This window comes from Scardinius erythrophthalmus (genome assembly GCF_964197995.2).
Source record: "Scardinius erythrophthalmus genome assembly, chromosome: 3".
Classification (NCBI taxonomy): Eukaryota; Metazoa; Chordata; class Actinopteri; order Cypriniformes; family Leuciscidae; genus Scardinius; species Scardinius erythrophthalmus.
The window spans coordinates 32,614,814-32,622,746 of NC_138223.1; positions in this window are offsets into that span (position 1 = coordinate 32,614,814).

The following is a 7,933-nucleotide window of genomic DNA, read 5'->3' on the forward strand; positions in this document are numbered from 1 at the left end:
CAGCTCATTTGACATGACTGCATGTAAATGCATTTATGTGGCAAATCCCATCGGTTTGGACATTGCATTTTCCTGTATGCAGTTGTAGGGTCCATTAAAAAAGATTGGTATAGTGAAATTGTCCCTCCCCCCACCAGGTTCTCCGTCCACACACAAGCAGCGATCTCACTCACCTGAGTTCTAATCATGCACACCAGTCATCGCCACTGCAGTCAGGACACTTTAAAGGGGTAGTTCACCCAAAAATGAAAATTCTGTCAGTAATTACTCACCCTCATGTTGTTCCAACCCTGTGACACTTTCGTTCATATTCGGAACACAAATTAAGATATTTTTGATTCAATCTGAGAGCTGTCTCATTCCTCTATAGGCTTCTATGTAATTGAAACTTGCCGGCCCAGAAACTTGTGTCTAGTTTTCTCAACGTCAATTTTACATAATTGTTATTATCTTTTCAGCATACAGAATGTTCCCCTCAAAGCAGAACCTCAGAAACATGGAAAAAGCTGAATAAAATGGATGACTGGACAAAAGAGGATGTCCATCAATGGCTCATGAAGTTGAAAGTCCTGCAGAAGAATGCTGATATGCTTTACAATGAAGATGTTTCAGGAGCCGCTCTCATTTTATTTGATAAACAAGACTTCCTAGATCTTGGTTTAACGCATGGACCTGCAGTTCAAATCGTTAAAACCGTGGCCCTGTTCAAAACATCCTCAGAAAATTCTGAGCACAGTGCCATACCCAAGGACACAGATGGATCAGTAAGGACATCTGCAACTCTGCAACAAGCTGAAAGTCCTACCATTGGATCTGCTGAAATGGAGACATCAGCACACTTCAGCATTGAAGAAAATATGGATGGTAATTCAAGTGTGCGGAGATGGTCAGAAGACATGCCCAAATATACAAGCAATGGAAGGGAGTCCTTCTCGAATGCATCACCTTTTCAAGAAAAGAAGGATCTACTATTGGAGGAACGGGATGATGGCATATACAAAAAAGCAGATGGGGCAAATGGTGCACAATCCCTGGCTTTACCTTTGACACACTGCACAAAACAAACAAATAATGTGGGGAATGAGACCAAAGAACACCTGAGTAACTTCATAAAGCACTCAGTGGACATGTCAAAAAGCTCTGTATTTTGTAAGCCTCGGCCCTTTGATGAAAGCAGCACAACATTTGAATACGTACAAAATTATATACTTCCACCTGAGACTGGTCCAAGCAATCTTATTGACCCTCTGCATGAGTACAAGCTCATGGTAAACACAGAGAATGCTTTGGAAAAGGATGTATTCGAAAAATTCAGAAATGATACATGTTGGTTTTCTGCAGGATGTATGAATTCTCGAACAAATGGAACTATCCATTTTGGTGTTGGAGATGAGCCTCTGTACAAACATGGACAAATTATTGGACTAGAAGTGCCATATCAGAACAAATATATCAATGAATTTTATAAGGGTGTGAAGGAGCACTTCAAAGAAAATATTAATATTGCAATGGCATGCATTAGGCCCCCCAAATTCGTTAAGGTAAAATGTCCAGATAACAAGGACAAGTGGGTAATTGAGATTGATGTTATCCCAAAGTATAAATTAACTGAGAAGAAACTTTTTTACACTACATTAGACAAGAAGAAAAGGAAATCAAAATGCCTTTTTATTCGTTCTGGTGCAAACACCATTAATTATTTACCAGAAAAGAATCCTAAAATTTTTAAGCAAAACAATAAGAAATTAATACGTGAATTAGGATTATGGGTTTTATTTAGACAGTTAGCTGAAGACCATGGCCCTGTCCCAAATGGCACACTTCATGGCGGCGAAGGTGGCCATGGAGAGGCATCTGTGGGTGAACCTGGCGGACATCGGGGAGAAAGAGAAGAGCATGTACATTATAGAAACACAGACCCGTAGATGGTCTGCTCGCGCATGAGCAGATCCATTTGCTCTCTCCGTTTTAGACCATGTGCCAGGCGCCGACCATTTTTCCGTCGTTAAACTAGCAAAAGTGGATTTGGACCCGCCAAATGTGCACTTGCGCCGTGCGCTTTTGACCATGCGCTTAGATCGTTAAAATAGAGCCCATGGTGTACATTTTGTGTTCAAATAGGAAAGGTTAGCAACGGACTTTACTTTTCAGTTTAGAGGTCTTTCTTAGCTAGAGTTTGGTTTTTATGTTCTTTGATTTGGTGCCACTCCCCTTGATTGTTTGGTACTTGACTTTTCTTTTATTCCTGTCTTGATATATATATATATATATATATATATATATATATATATATATATATATATATATATATATATATGAGTGAGCCCACTAAACGAGTTAACAGCCTACCCTGCTGGAAAATCCAACACAGTCCAGCATGAGTTCCATGCTTGTCCAGGCTTGTGTCACTGACTTTGTTATCTTGCTCTTAGTTTCATTTTCAGGAACTCTTAGTTTGCTTTCATTAGTTCCTGTCGTCCTTTAGTTTCCCGCCACTTATTAGTTACTGTGGAGATTTATTAATCATCACAGGTGTTTATCATTATTTCCCTCATTTGCTTTGTATTTAAGTTGCAGTCTTTTCAGTCTTAATTTGTCCGTTCAAGTTAATGCATCGGTTGAGTTTATATGCCTGTATTATTTGGGTTTACCTTCTGAGTGTATGTTATTAAAGACTTTAAACCTGATCTTCCTCTTCATTGTCTTTTTGCTGCAACCGAGAGTGACAGCTGATTTATGCTGGTGTAGGTGGTGGACCAGCTTAGACATGCTGTTCTCAAGCAAAAAGGGAGCTGGTGAACCTGGATTGCTATCATGGTCTTTCTGGTGAAGGTGGTTGACCAAGCTGGGTTGAGTGCGAGTATATAGGCCAGTTGACATACAAACAGCGTCATGGGGACAAGCATTTTGTCTGATTGTTTATTTCTACGTTTAAGACAGTAATGATATAATGGATAAATAGTGAAAGTGGATTTGTATTAAAACATATTTTATATTTTAACTTTGGAATTTATTTTTGATAATATCTCTTGCTCCTGTCATATGAAGTTTAAAAAAAAAACTGAACTCAAACTGAAATATGAGAAATAAAAATGAATATCAGTAGTTACAACAATTTGTCTGTTTTGCGTAAAGTTTTCTTAATCTTCACAGACCATAACTGACAACTGTACAAAGCATGCATTGATCTGTTTTACACATAGTGCACAATGTTTTACACAGAGAAACATTCACACACAATGTTTAGCTGTGTAAAACATAAACAATGTTCCTGTAAATTCAGTTTTACTGTAGGCCTATGCTTCAACCGCTAGAATTTCATTCCGAATTTAGTGTGGTAGCTTAGTCTACTTACAGGACTGAAAACATTTAAACAGGAGGAATCTGCTAGACTGATAAAGAAATCGTATTATGCAGTGGTTCTTTATCTCCTGTAGATGGTAGTCTACACCTGGTAACCCTTTCAATGAAAGCCTAACAAGCTTTAAAGGTGTTCTAAGCGATGTCACGTGTTTTTTAGGCCCAAACATATTTTGTCACATACATCTCCTCATTATCCGCTAGCTGCCTGTCCCCTGAACACACTGTAAAAAAAACATGGGCTCTGTAGACAGCCCAGGCTCCACAAACGGCAACAAAAACAGACTGGGCTAACCCGCACCATGAAACATAACAAACTGTTCCAGCCAATAACCAACAAGAAGGATTTAGGGGTGGGGTTTGGGGGGTTAGTGTGCGGATGAGGAGGAGGAAGGGTCTAGCTAGCCTCCATTTTGTTTGACAATACTTCGAACGTCAACAAGAAGTGATGTCACCCAACATCACTTAGACCAGTGATTCCCGGTCCGTGGACCCGTTGGTACCGGGCCTTGAAATATTCCCAATATTTTTTTTTATAATAATAATAATAATAATTGTCTTTTTTAAATACTTTCTGCAAAGGTGGGAGTATTTTGTTTCACGGAGACATGGCTGGATGACTCCATTACGGATGCTGAAATTGAGTTGGAGAACTATTTGGTAATTAGGAGAGATCGAAACCGCAAAGGTGGAGGGGTGTGTATATATGTAAGAGCGGACATTGGTTTTAATCATAGAATGGACTTAAATAGTGAGCAGGTTGAAGCGGTTTGGTTAGATATTTTGCTACCGAAGAGTAAGCCCATACTAATTTGCGCATGTTATAGACCGCCTGATCAAACACAGTTTTATGAACTTTTAGAGGATGTTTGCTCAAATTGCATGGACCTGGTTAAATCTGAAGTTATTATGTTGGGGGATTTTAACACTGATGTTCAGAAAAGTGATGTTTCAGGGTATAAAGCATTAATGAATTTCTGTCGCTCCAATAGTTTATATCAGCTGATTAATGAACCTACACGTGTGTGCTCTACTACCCAAACTACGATTGATCTTGTCCTAGTATCAGACAAATCTAGGATAACAGAAAGCGGGGTTATAAAATATGGGTTGAGTGACCATTCTATTATTTTCTGTACTAGAAAGATCAAGAAAGCAGTGCTCAACTGTCATACTTCTATAAAAACCCGTTCACTGAAAAAGTATAGCAAAGAAGCACTGAATGGCTGTTTAAATCAAATGAACTGGTCTAAAGTTTTGCAATGTAATGACGTGGACAGAGCATGGTGCCTATTTAAAAGTATGTTTTTAGAAGCTGTGGATAAAATAGCCCCATATAAAGAAATTAGAATAAGGCAGAGAACAGAACCCTGGGTGAATGATGACGTCCTTGAGGCAATTAGGGTAAGAAATACGAAGTATGGGAAATTCAGAGAAAACAAGGATGAGCAAAGTTGGGCTGATTATAAAAAGGCAAGAAATGAAGTTAATAGATTAGTGGGTAATACTAAAAAGGCATATTTCAATGAAAAAATTGCTGAATATAGAAACGACTCAGGAAAGTTATGGAAATCCCTTAAGCAACTTGGCTACAGTAAAAGGCTAAAAACAAAAAACAGTAATATCACTCTAGATCTTGGCAACAACATTACATCTGAGAAGGAGATGGTGGCAGATAGCTTTAATAAGCATTTCTCATCAGTTGCCAGGAAGCTTGTGGAAAAGTTACCTGGTCAGACTGGTCAATATGGTGAAAGTCATGTGCAGGACTTTTACTCTCAGTTAGGTGTCCGGGCGGGGAGTTTCTTTTTTGAAAAGGTGAGGGAGACACTTGTTCTTGAGAAGCTGAAGAGGCTTGATGGCTCTAAAGCCACAGGATTAGATTCAATTCCATCTAAATTCGTGAGGGATGCCGCTGAGATTATTACTCCAAGCATTACACATATTATAAACAGGTCGATAGAACAAGGATGCTTCCCCAATGACCTTAAGAATGCCAGAGTGATTCCATTATATAAGAAAGGGAGTAAACTAGACCCTGGTAATTATAGACCTGTCTCAATTCTTGGTTGTCTGTCAAAGATAATTGAAAGGATTATTTTTGAACAGATTGATAATTACTTAAAATCACAAAACCTACTTTATGAGTTTCAGTCTGGCTTTCGGAAATCACATTCTACGGATTCCTGTTTATTGTTTCTAACGGACTATATAAAAAAGGAGGTAGATAATGTAAACTTCTGTGGCATGGTCATGTTAGACTTACAAAAAGCTTTTGATACAGTCGACCATGGTGTCTTAATGTATAAATTGAAAGCCATGGGTTTTAGTGAATTAGCACAGAAATGGGTGGGCTCCTATCTGGAGAATAGAACGCAAGTAGTGGACATTGGGGGGAAAATGTCTCAACCAAAAGGCATGGACTGTGGGGTACCTCAAGGGAGCGTTTTGGGTCCTCTTTTCTTTTTACTATATACAAATGATCCAAAGTCTGCTTATTCATGCAGTCTTTTTTTATATGCAGATGATTCTGTGATGGTTGTTTCTCACAAGGATAAAAATATGATTGAAAACAAACTTAGCTCAGCACTTCTAAATGTTAGTATGTGGATGGCTGATAACAGATTATCACTTCACTTATGGAAAACTGAATCCATATTGTTTGGAACAAAGATAAAGTTAAAGAAAGCCTCCAGTTTTAAGGTCCTAGCTGGAGATATTGTAATTACTGCCAAGGAATCAATCAGTTATCTTGGATGTATGTTAGATTGCAATTTATCTGGAGTAGGTCAGGCCCATAAGGTAATTACTAAAGTAAATCAGAGAGTCCGTTTTTTGGCCAGAATATCAAAGTTTTTGGATGAAAAAACAAAGCTAATTCTGGCAGGAGCTTTAATTCAGCCATTTTTTGATTATGCGTGTGGATCATGGTACAATGGTGTCACAGGGAACCTAAAACATAGACTTCAGACGTCTCAAAATAAATTAATAAGGATAATTTTAGACCTTCCCATAAGAACTCATCTGGAATCTTCCCACTTTGAAAGAGTGGGATGGTTGAAAGTTGAGGATCGCGTGTCTCAGATGCAGCTGGGTATGGTACATAAAATTGTTAATGGAGATGTTCCCAAATATTTTAGAAATTATTTTAAAAGAGTAAGTGAAGGTCACAGTTATTCCTATAGAGGTAGCTCAACAGATTTTGTACCCCCCAGATTTAATACTAATCTGGGTAAACAGTCTTTTCTTTATGCTGGATCTATCCTTTGGAATCGGTTACCTAGTACACTAAAGACAGTACGAAGCATAGGCAGTTTTAAACAGGGTTTGAAAGTATGGCTTAGATGCCAATCATAGTTTTTATTATGTCATAGTCTACTTTTTGTATATTTTTCTGTATAATATGAATGAATTTGTTTAATGTATGAAAAATGATTGATGTGTGAATTGCTGCAACTTGTCCTTTCCCCTTGCCCTTATAGGGACCACAATGGAAATAAGTCTTTGGGCTTTATTGTGTCATCCCTGACTATTTATGTATTTTAATATATGACACAGAGTACTGTTTTCATATTTTTATATTTAAGTGGTCAAATAAAATCAATCAATCAATCAATAAGTGCTATGACATGTCATGTTATTTAATCCAAAACATAAACAATAAATAGATTAAAATGTGTTTCTTTGGGCGTCTTGCGATTGCTTAGCAACGCGTCGTATCTGAACAGACTCAGAGTATAGGCTTGTTCGACTTCATGCAGCTCTGCGCAGACCGATCGGCGGCTGACTTGAAGCAGTGCATGCCGGTTATAAATTTTGTCCGACTTGATACAGCGCCGACGCCACTTGACTGTGACGTATGCCATCAAAGTACCGCGAGAGCAATTCGAGAGTAGCCGGAGAACTCAGCCAGCGCAGCTTCTCAAGAGGCTTGTTTGAGATGCGCCTCGCCTCGCCTGAAATGTAGGCGAGAGTAGGCGGCTGCAGTGAGGGGAGGAGTGAAAAAAGCGCAGGCAAGCCGGACAGTTCTCTCTTCTCGCAGTGGATCTGACAGCTGTGAGATCAAAGACGGATATCGCGGGATTCACGCTCGTGCACAGTGTTGCTAATAAACTGGATGGAATTTAAGTTTTCTGTTGCTTTTATATGAAAATAAATATAATGAACAAGACACCCAAAGTAGCCTACTTATTTAATTCCATTCCAAATACATGTTTATCAGTCTTTTTTTCTTTAATACAGACGTGTGTTTTTTTTGTTTTTTTTTTAATAAAAAATACATTGCATAATCCATAGAGATCGCACTGTTAGATAGTTTGGGAATATTCACACATACATAAAACATGATATCAGAGTTTTAAAATCAAACATGTTAAAAGAGAACAATACATCACGGTTGTTTAAACCAATGAACATCAAGCTGTGTCGTCAGTAAGTCGTTTCCCATCATGCTTTTGATCAGCGCAGTCGGTGGAGAGCAACTGCGCTCGACTGCAGAATCCGACAGGTGTGCCTTGCGCTCGCGAGAGATTTTTGACATACGTCAGCATGACATCAGAGCAAGGCGGACCGC